At 30.1% G+C, this 11,282-nt stretch overlaps 1 long non-coding RNA gene across 2 annotated transcripts; it reads left to right on the top strand.

The window, feature by feature from the left end:
* Nucleotides 1–4,279: 4,279 nt before the first annotated feature.
* On the top strand, nt 4,280–9,478 carry LOC127698918 (uncharacterized). Of its 2 annotated transcripts, none has more exons than XR_007980976.1 (3): nt 4,280–4,391; nt 7,323–7,459; nt 9,356–9,478. It is a non-coding gene; the product is annotated as an uncharacterized LOC127698918 (long non-coding RNA). The 2 variants fall into 2 exon arrangements; XR_007980977.1 differs by lacking the exon at nt 4,280–4,391 and adding an exon at nt 5,758–6,780.
* Nucleotides 9,479–11,282: the final 1,804 nt, after the last annotated feature.

Here is an 11,282-nt window from a genome sequence, read left to right as displayed (position 1 = left end):
AATGCAGGGTATCAAATTTATTTATCGACATCTTTGTGTAAAAAAAGATACAATTTTGCTAGATAAATAGAAAACAACAACACATTTCCTTGCATAATCTTATCTAAAATTATTGAAAATTATCATAATTTATGGGTATTGTTTTAACGGTACGTCTAAACACCGCTCAGGACCTCCTGAGTGCACTCAGGACATACAAAGTGCACTCAGGACATGAAATATATGTTTTAGTGAGTGGTGACGGTATGCATTCGATAGATAATTTAATTCTTCATCTAATAATTTTTGTTTTGATAAAATCATTTTAACATTTAAGGAGTTATTGAAGTTTTCATCGGCACGCGCCGTTTTTGTGAAATATGTCAGGCATGACCGAGGATTATATTGAATACCAATTATCATGTTGATTAGGTCGTTTGATCTTTAATAATTAGGAGTGATTAGTGATGGTACTAACCTCATACAAGTAAGCTTGGCAAACAAACAAAATCAAGATGTCTTTTGAAAAATAAAGAACAATGAAGATATATTGTTTTAGAAAAAAACGTTAAATAAACGTTTTTCTTTTTGTTAGTAATAATTGAAGCCAGTCGAGAAATATGAGAAATCTACATATATAGTTGGGAAATTTTCATTCAATTCATTTCATTTCATTTTATTAACTTAATAGATAAAAAAAATATCATTATTATTTTCTTTGTATAGATTTTCGTATTTTATTAAAATTTCGTGCAATAAAAAGTTTAGTTTTATTCTTACTTCAAAAATGAAGAAGAATAATTCTTTCGTATTTTCATATCTCTAGATATATTACAATAGACTTTAATTGCATTGTTCCGTAGTAAAAAAAAAGAATCGGTGAAACACCATTCATAATTTACTTTCAAGCTAACAGTTAATCTGATCACTCACTAAAAATAGCGTTGAATTAAAAAAAAAATGTTGGTATCATTGCGTTCTAATTCTTATTTATATAATTGTGTGTGTGTGTGTGTTTTGTTCTATTTTCTTGTCTTTGAGATTCATTCAAATAATTAACACTTTTTGACCAATGAGAGGCTGTGTATGTATAACATAACGATTTAATCAAAATTTCATTTAGTTAGATTTATTCCCCTATTGAAACTCGTTCTTGTCCAGTAATAAATTCCTTGAACGAGTTTGAAAAGGGAAATAAATTTGTCATACTTTTCATGAATTAAGATTTAGTTTTGTAAATGGAACCCGTTCTTAACTGTAGAAGCCGTACTTACCAAAATACGCTTTTCAAATAATCAAATCTCATTTAGTTGTGTTCTTTCTCATTTTTATCGTTCTTGTCCAGTAATTTCATTCTTGAGTAATACGAATGTTTTAACAAATCCGCATTTAGTAAGATTTATCTTTCTCATTAAAGTTGTTCCAAACGAATTCCAATGTGAAAATAAATTCTGAAAAATTAATTTGTCTCTGTTTTCTGAAAATTATCATATTTGGGTATTATTTCTAAATAATTTGTAAGTAAACGAAATCCGTTCAAACCACGACTAAGTCTTCGTGCACAGAGTTTGAAGTGTCAAAACCCCAGAAACTTGCTCGTAAGCCAAACCAAAGGAAAAGACCAAGGACAGCACGTACGCAGTTAAGATATTAGACTTAGCAAATCATATAAATAAATACTGATCTGTCTTAATAAGTTTAAATTCAAAATATTGTCATTGAAAATATACTCATAATTTCAATAAATTTGTTATCTATATCAAGGCTGTGAAAATCTTGAATAAATTTTGAACTTGACATTCATGAAAAAGGTTATATCGAATATCGTCATAAAGTGTGCATTCCATAAGAAAATGTTTTTCAGTCTCTACACTGCAACTTTCACAAAACTTAATAACATCGTGTTATTCATTTTAAACGTAACACAGTACTAACAACACAATTCATAAACAACAATAAAGATAATCGAATCAATTTTGTTGATTGGATAATTCACGGCTCAGTAGTTGTGTAATCATGCAGTGACACGTGCCCTCATTATTTCATAAGAATTAACATATCTATCTAAGTTCGATTTCAAATTCTACCAAAATTTAACTCTTAAATAATCAGCGTGTAACGAATATATTCATCCATCCTGTGTGCAAATACGATGACTATAAAGGGTCCTGAGTGCACATTGTATGTCCTGAGTGCACTCAGGAGGTCCTGAGCGGTGTTTAGACGTACCCTTGTTTTAACATGATACACCAAAGCCGAATTTTGTATGTTTGCATTACACACTTGCACTGTTTGGATTAACGTATCAATTAGAAGGTAGGTTAGAAAATCACAAAAAAAGAATTAAAGGATAAAACGCCATTATATGGTTTTCCGGATAATGTTTTTTTTTTTGGCAAATATTAAAAAAAAAATCTTAAACTTTTACATACACATAACATTTTAGGTAAACACCTAGAGTTACATATATACCAGCATACATTTTTGATAGGAAAAAAATGCTATCAAAGATACTTCAGAAATGCCTAGCTCCATGCCTAAGAAATATACATCTTTTTTATTGTTCACATTTATTTAACCTCCATTCAACAATGGGAAGGAACATTTGCCTCAGCTGTGAAATGAATTGATTTAAAACGACTTTTAACATATTTACTTCTGTCTTGTCAATATCTTAGCATAGAATATGATCAGAATATGGTCTGTGTATAAAACAAGTATACCGCTGTAATAAAAGCACTAGACAATTTATACATGTAAATATATGCTACTTCCAACAGAATTTTGTTTTGTTTTTAGTTTTTAATTATTTTTTTGTCATTATCGTTTATTTTTTAACCACTAAATTTGCGGTTTTGTGATATGTTCGTGCAGTTTTAACAATTGTCGTCAATAGTGTTCAGAAAGAAGCTATTATAAAATGTGTCAGAACCTTAAATTACACATACATGAACGGAGCTATGATACCATGACAGGTGTACATATGATGTAATTGTGAAATAGCCATTGTAATTGCCAAGTTTTTGATAGTTTAAGGATCATTTTTGATTAGTTGCACGTGCCATCGAATTCAATCTTTATTGACAGAAAATATTAAATAACGAATACATTTATTACTATTATAGGAAGAAAAAGACGAAGAAGAATTATTTGCTATAGTGCAACTTGAATAAACAAATAAATACATAATTATTTTATATTAAATAAAATTGTTATTAAAATGAAAGAAAGGATTAACGCATTTACAAGGATATATACTCGATGCTGAACTTAAATTAGGTTGTATTGTTTTAACGAAAACTTCTATGAGGATCTGGAGGGGGTCCTTTATTTCTGTATTCTTTAATTTTTTATGCCGATTTTCTCTATTCTTTAAACTTTTTGTCTATTATTATCAATTCTTTATATTCAAGCACCTTATTATTCTCTATTCTTTATTTTTTTTTATCCATTTTCTCTATTCTTTATATTTATTGCCACTCATTCTCTATTCTGTAACCTCCTCCCCGCCCCCTCCCATCAACATCTTCTTCTTTCCGATGGTATGTTATTTATAGTTTTATTGTCTCGTCACGGTCTAAGTGCAGTTTTCAGAATATTAACTGCACTCGGAGACATGGTTCCCTGATGCGGCCTTGGTGACTACGCATCACTACGAAATAAAAGCAAAAAAAAAAGAAAAGAAGACAGTTCCCAGCAAACACACGACGTACTCCCGACGTCGGTTAATGGTCGTCTGAACGTCATGTCTTGAGTTTACGTCGTACCAACGTTGTGGGAACGTAAAAACCCAACGTTGGATGCAGACGTACAGACGACGTTATAAAATTACGTCGAATTTACGTCAATTTAGTACCCTGTCAGGACGTAACATTTTATTACGTTGTGACAACGTGCTTATAACTGTCATAATCCGACGTAACATTTTGTTACGTCGTATCAACATTATAATAACGTAGTGAACAAACCCTGTGAATACCAGTGACACATTTAAATCTGGTTTTATTGGATGAATTTTGTGGGTATGAGTCTTCCTGGATATAACATTCACCTTCACTAGAATATATTCACGATTTTTTTCGATTTTCAAAATATCCCCCTTTTTTCCCGCACAGACATAATTTGCACCAAAATGTCCAAGAAAATATTACAAATCCAATTTTAATGTTCTAATATATATATTGTATATGAATATTTATTGTTTAATATATCATTAAAGTTTTGTCATCATTTATAATATTTTAATTTCATAATCGTTCTTTTTACGGTGGAACGTTCAGCAGTACTCGGGTTTTACCGCTGCATACTATGAAAACTCTGAGCATGCGCACTTTCACCGCTTGATTTTTGAAAACAGTGATACAACTTGCAGTGAAATTTAGCTCGATCCAGATTCCAGAACAAGGAAAAAGGTAATATAATAATTGCACATTACGCCAAAAAGGTTCTCCATGATAAAAACAAGTATGATTGAAGAAAATAAAACATCTGTTGCCGTGTTGGGCGCCTCTTTCAAGTCTGTTGTCCGTGACCGTGTTGAAATATGATACTTCTTATTTTACTGTCAATATATTGCACTGATACAAGATATTTTAGCCAAAATTTGTGTTATTTGAATTCATTTTTCAAATTGCTCGATTAATTTGTGTTGTTTTTTTTAAATTAAGATATATGCAATTAACTGTAGAAAGTAAAAAAAAGGGGGTTTCACAGCCACAGGCACTTGACTGACTTGTTTTCTATCCATGCCAAGAGCTACTATCCCTATATATTAAGGCTGCAAGTATCTTTTGCGCTGTAATTTTTTGATAATGTAGGAAGCATAAAAGTCTTATCAATATCACAAATGCGAAGCTAGACATCTCGGCACATTACAAACTTGGCATGTTACAAACTCGGCCTATTAATGATAATACTACATGTATCACTGGGGGTCGTCCTGAACATGCATGAAATATTTGCTACTGGACGTTAAGCAACCAACAAGCAATGTATCACTGGGCCTGACATGGGAATAGACAATTGTGCCAATAAAGACTGTCGTAGATAGGTGTCACAGAAAAAAATTAAAATACCCTTCCAAGACGTCATAAATATTTGGGACTAGGTCGTCGTAGATAGGCGTCACAGAAAAAAATTAAAATAGCCTTCCAAGACGTCATAATTATTTGGCACTAGGTCGTCGTAGATAGGCGTTACAGAAATAAATTAAAATAGCCTTCCAAGACGTCATAATTATTTAGACTAGGATCCAGTCGGGAAAAGTTGGGTAAAATTTTCCTGTTTTGAGGGTAAAACCAAGTTTACTGGTGTTAGAAAAACCAGTATATAGGGACGTCTTTTTTGCTGTTCAATTTATGGTATGAAATCTAAATGTTTATCAATGACAAGCTGTATTCAACTCTCACTAAATATGTGATCAGAAACGATGTCGTAATCAATCATAAAACTTATGAATTTTGGAATGCATGTAAATTTGTCACTTACCTAGTTCTCCCAAAGATTTGTTGGACTGACACGCATGTAAACAGACGGAAGAATATAGAAGATAATTGAATGTATTTATAAATTTTTTTCCAGAGTCTTGTATTGTGACATTAAAAACACCTTAAATATGTTTTAATATAAAAAGAAGTTGAATAGTTTATATTTCTGCATTTTAATTATAAATAAAGAAATATTAAAGAATGCAATAATTACATCAATACTTAATTAAATAAGTAACTATGTTAAGGATTGAAAATAAGTTCGGATCTAAGAGAAGAAAAGAATGTGTAAATAGTATTTCACAAAAAGCTAGTTGTTAGATAAAATAAGAAGACATGTAAAAGTTTGGATTTGTTAGATAGTAGACAAAGCGATTTGTAAATAGTATTACGTAAACTTTTAGCACAAATTATAGTTTTTAACTAGAAAATAGGGAAAGAATAGCTTGCTAGACACTTAGGAAATTAAATCTTTGTATAAGATAAATCAAATAAATCTTGTGTAGATACGCTAATCCTAGTGAACAAAGAAAATGTTCTCATTCTTTGTCTTCATGTAATAAGCGAGATAATCCGTTTTAATGGTGACGCTAAAGATAATTGAGAAATGAAAGACAGATAGAAATCGGGTCAGTGTCCAGTTATTGACCAATAAAAAATTAATAAGGGAGGTCACTAAATTTCAATTAAGAAGTTGATTGGAGAAAATAGCAGAAGTTCGTAATTCCAAAGGTCATGTGACTAAAAATTTGAAATAACCAAAGTAAAGGTTTAGCATCATTCGATCTTTGGAGTTACAAAAATAAAGACTTATTTTAAAAAGAACTTCTGTTTATTTTAGGTGAGTTGATATTGATTTTATAATTTTGTTATAAGTAATATTTTACTTAATATAAGGAAGTAACATTTGTTTAAATTAAATTGCAAAATAAGTAAATGCAAATTGAATGTTAAAGATCTAATATATATATGATGCCAAATTGATTTATGAAGAAAATCTTAATTAATTTTATATTGTTAACTTATATAAAATATATATCTAAGAATTGAAGTATTTATTAAGTCTTATTTAAAGGTTAAAGTTGAAGAATAATATACTTTAAATTAAATGAATTCATTGATATCGGAATGTTACTTAGGTTATAGGTTTATATTTAGATTGTATCATTCAAGGGAGAGAACTCATATTTACTAAATTTAGACCATGCCGTCTTTAGTATTTGGAAACAAAGTTTTTAGGCTTAAATATTTATTGTTGTACTTAATAAGTTTTCTTAACAGTGACAACAGAGGTGTGGGAAACTATGGAAAAGAGGTATTCCGTTTGTATCTTTTAAAGTAGAATATTAATCGTAAAAATGATATTTAACAAGAAAGGTTTTTGTACTGATGAATATGTATGTATTTCATTTTAGCAGGTCTCACACACAATATACTTTAACTGTTGTTTTAGAAGAATTAATTTGAAGTTAAACAATTTAAGGAAAGATAAGCTAAACTTTCTTTTAATGAATACAATGTTGAAAGTAATTAGTTTGTTCTAGGCTTGAGATTTTATTTAAATAGTCATTATATACTTTTATGAATATTATCTAAATGAACATGAAGTTAATATATTAGCAAATAAAACCTTTGAGCTAGATCCCCCTATTTGAATAGATTATTAGAAATACAGAGTTAGTCCCCCTGAATAGTTATTTTTATTTAAATGTCTAATTTGTGTGAGACTGCAATATTATATGATTGGAATATTATTATGATTGATTATTGTTTTATAAATTGTATGTATAAATTGATTCGATCTTTGGAGTTACAAAAATAAAGACTTATTTTAAAAAGAACTTCTGTTTATTTTAGAAAGCTGAAAAACACCCCCCAATCAGCATAACACTTGTATAAAAATCCACAGATCCAATGTGTCTGAGGTTGAGGAATGCATTGCAGTAACACTTAAGCATGCACCAGCTCAAAAAGATGGACCAAGATGTAAAAAGGTAAACATCAGTTGATCAACTCTTTTAATGCCCGCCTTCACTGAAGTTTACTCTTGTACTGTACGTACATACATTGAACTCAAAATTGGTTTCTGTTCTCTAACTTTAGTTTGCCTGAACGACATGTTATGAAATTTATACACAATGCTTATTATCATAAAACACAGAGTTTGAATTTGGAGAGCATCTGTTTTACTGTTCTTTAGTTATCTCCTTTAATATCATTATTTGTGGTTCATAGACACATTCTTCTTTTATTAATTTTATTTATCAAATTATAATTTGTTGATTTTATAGATTGCGTTCATTGGCATATGATATAAGGTCTTGCTGTATTGCAGTAAATTCTAAATGTATTAAGGTAAAATCCTATGAATATCTAAAATTAATTGATAAATAACAATTTTGAGAAACCAAACTTCCTTTTTTAATTTGGATTCATTATTATTTGTAGAATAACTACTGGTTGTTCCAGAAAATACTGTGTCCCCCCAGGGAAGGCTCTTTTTTTTAAATTTTATGTGGGGGTGGTTGTATTTGAAATACCAAAATGCAAAGGGGGTGTTGTTCTTATTTATTTTTATACGCCCGTTTACGGGACGTATTATGGTATACCGTTGTCCGTCTGTCAGTCCGTCATCAACATGTTTGACATATTAACTCAAAAACGCTTTAACCAATTTGCATAAAACTTTGGTGAATTGTTTATATCTATTGACGTGAGCTCCCTTTCGTATTTTATAAATTTTAGATTTTACATTTCCGAGTTATGGGGTTTTATTCATTGAAAAAAGGGGGATTTTCCAGTTTTCGGAAAATAACTCAAGAAAGCTTTCACCAACTTGCAAGAATTGTGGTGAATTGTTTATATCTATTGACATGAGCTCCCTTTTGATTTTTATAAATTTTAGATTTTACGTTTCCGAATTACAGGGTTTTATTCATAAAAAAGGGGGATTTTCCAGTTTTCGGGCAAAACTCAAAAATGCTTTCAGCAGTTCTTATGAAACTTTGGTGAATTGTTTATATCTATTGATGTAAGCTCCGTTTAGAATTTTATAAATTTTACATTTTACATTTCTTAGTTATGGGGTTTTATTCATTAAAAAAGGGGGGATTTTCCAGTTTCGGACAATAACTCAAAAATGCTGTCAGCAATTCTCATGAAAATTTGGTGAATTGTTCATATCTATTAATGTAAGCTCCCTTTTGATTTTCATAATTTCTAATATGACATTGAGAATTAATTGAACTTTATTTGTTTATAGTCTGACAACAGATTTACTAAGTATTGCGCAACAGCACAGTGTATTGCACAACAGAAAGAAATCTTTAAATAAATTGAATATGAATTCAATTCATATAACCAATTTCAAGTTCTTTGACTACATTTATTCAGAAACCTATAATATGTCAAATATTTAATTTCAATCCAAATTCAGACCTGTATCAAGCTTGAATATTGTGTCCATTTTTGCCCCAACTGTTCAGGGTTGGACCTCTGTGGGAGTATCCAGCTGTGATCAGCGAAGCAGTTTATTAATTCTGTCGGTGCTGGGGGTTAAAAAAAGGGCCGTCCCTGGGGGGCGGACATAGTATTTTCTGGAACAGCCATTATTTCATTAACACATGTTCAATTTAACAACAAATTTATTTTTTAAATAAGAACAAAGGTTAACCAAAAGTTATGAATTATTATATACTGTTGAAATAAGGTTAAAATTTCTAACATACATTATCAAAATGTGTATAATTGGCAAAGATACAAACATCTCAGTAACAGCACAACATAATCATGAATCTGCAAGACAGGATATTTTTTAAGAACTGCTGTAATTCATAAGTTGGGATCAGTTTTTTTTTGTATTTTATAATTTATGATTATTTATTTTTCAGAGACCTGAAACCAACACAAGACCAGCTGATCAGAGGGCAGAAAACCAAAATTTGGAATGACATGTATACAACCAACACAAGACTAAAATTTGGAATAAAAATAAAAAAAATTCAGAAACATATTATTATTTTTTTATTGGTTCATGAAGCCAAGAAAAAAGAAGTCTTAACTTTTGGATAGGTCTATCTCTAGTTGGTCAATGGAAAAAAAAGCAATAGTTAGTTTGATTGTATTTCAGGTATTTTCTTCATTTGGGATATTTTTAGAAGTGTGTATAAGTTGTGTAGAATATTTATTTGTAAATTAGACAGTCAGCTTTTGGGCCTTTTTCCAAACTTTTTTCCTGGCTTGTCATTGTGTAGTGAATCCAGCTGAATGAATCTACAGTAAATATTAAGGTATATGTGGTAGTTTGTTGTATTTCTGAATAATTCATTAAAAAATGTTTTCCTTCGTCAAAGTGAAATCTACATTCTAGAATTTCCACTATCATAGTGAAATCTATCCTAGTGAAATCTATATTCTAGAACACTGAAACCCTAAACATTTAGAAGTTGCAGCATGTACCAAGATGTCATGTTGAAGGCTGTACAGTTACCTATAATTGCTAACATCATCAATATTTGATTTTAGGATAGAGGGTTGTCTCGTTGGCCATCATACAAAATCTCCTTTCTCGAATAGTATTATGTGTTAAATTTTTTAAAGAAAAGTTGCTTTTGTTAAATGGAAATGTGTAAATCTTGTACTTCAGTATTGCAAAAGTTAAAAACTAAGACTTTAACCTTAAACAACTGTGTGAAACATTAATTGGACAAAACTACAGGTTAAATGTAAAACATAATAAAAAGTTTTTAGGAAAACGAGTTTTATACATTTGACAGTGAAACCTGGCAAAAAGGTAAAAAAAACAAACTTTGTGACTATATTATACACAGCTGGCAGATTGTAAATAGAGAATCCGGGTCCGTTCGCGCCCATTCACGTTCGCCCCCTTTCACGTTCGCACCCCGGGTCCGTTCGCACCCTTTTTATTGATTTTGTCTTAAATAATTTTTCAATCGTAATTTGGTTAGTGTATTGCTATAAATATTTTTTTTGTTCATTGTTTTAAAATGAAGTGACTTTCTAAAAACGATTTTTGTGTTGAATAATTTTTTAATCGTGTTTTGGTTATTGTATTGCTATAAATAAGTTTTTTTTCATTGTTTCAAAACATGCAAAATAAAGTGACGTTTTTTGTGTTGAATATCTTTTTAATCGTGTTTTGGTTAGTGTATTGCTGTATTTTTTTTTTATTGTTTCAAAATAAAGTGACTTTCTAAAAAAGGTTTTTTGTGTTGAATATTATTTAAATGTTAAGATACCAAACCGCTTTAAACTCAACAACAATAACATTATGAATCTTAATTGTTTTTACTCATACCAAGTTAAATACATGCTAATATAACTTCATGCAGAATTTACATCAAGTTTAGCTGTGTAAACACCATATATAATTAACAGTAATCATAAATAATTAATCATCAAATCAATTTAAAACAATATTTCATTTAAAAAATTCAAAAATTGCCGAATTTTTCTTTATTTTGAGATAAACATCTTAAAAAACATCTTATAATTCATCGGGTTTTTGAATAAAAAAAAGGGTGCGAACGGACCCAGGGGGCGAACGTGTAGGGTGCGAACGTGTATTGGGCGCGAACGGACCCGATACCGTAAATAGAGTACATATCGACATTGTGTCCATCTTTCCTACATAGACAAATTTACAACTTAAAACAGGTCAAAAGAATAAAATATAGACCCTGTTTACTTCTTCAATGGAATTTTATTGCTCCTATCAATCAAATGAGGACAAGGGACATTTACAGTTGTGTTGTGACAACGTCTTATGATGGTAATAAATTACGTCACAAATTACGT

This window comes from Mytilus californianus, unplaced genomic scaffold (genome assembly GCF_021869535.1).
Source record: "Mytilus californianus isolate M0D057914Y unplaced genomic scaffold, xbMytCali1.0.p SCAF_4, whole genome shotgun sequence".
NCBI classification, from domain to species: Eukaryota; Metazoa; Mollusca; class Bivalvia; order Mytilida; family Mytilidae; genus Mytilus; species Mytilus californianus.
The sequence above is the reverse complement of the archived record's forward strand: the minus strand, read 5'-3'. Positions and strand labels throughout refer to the sequence as shown.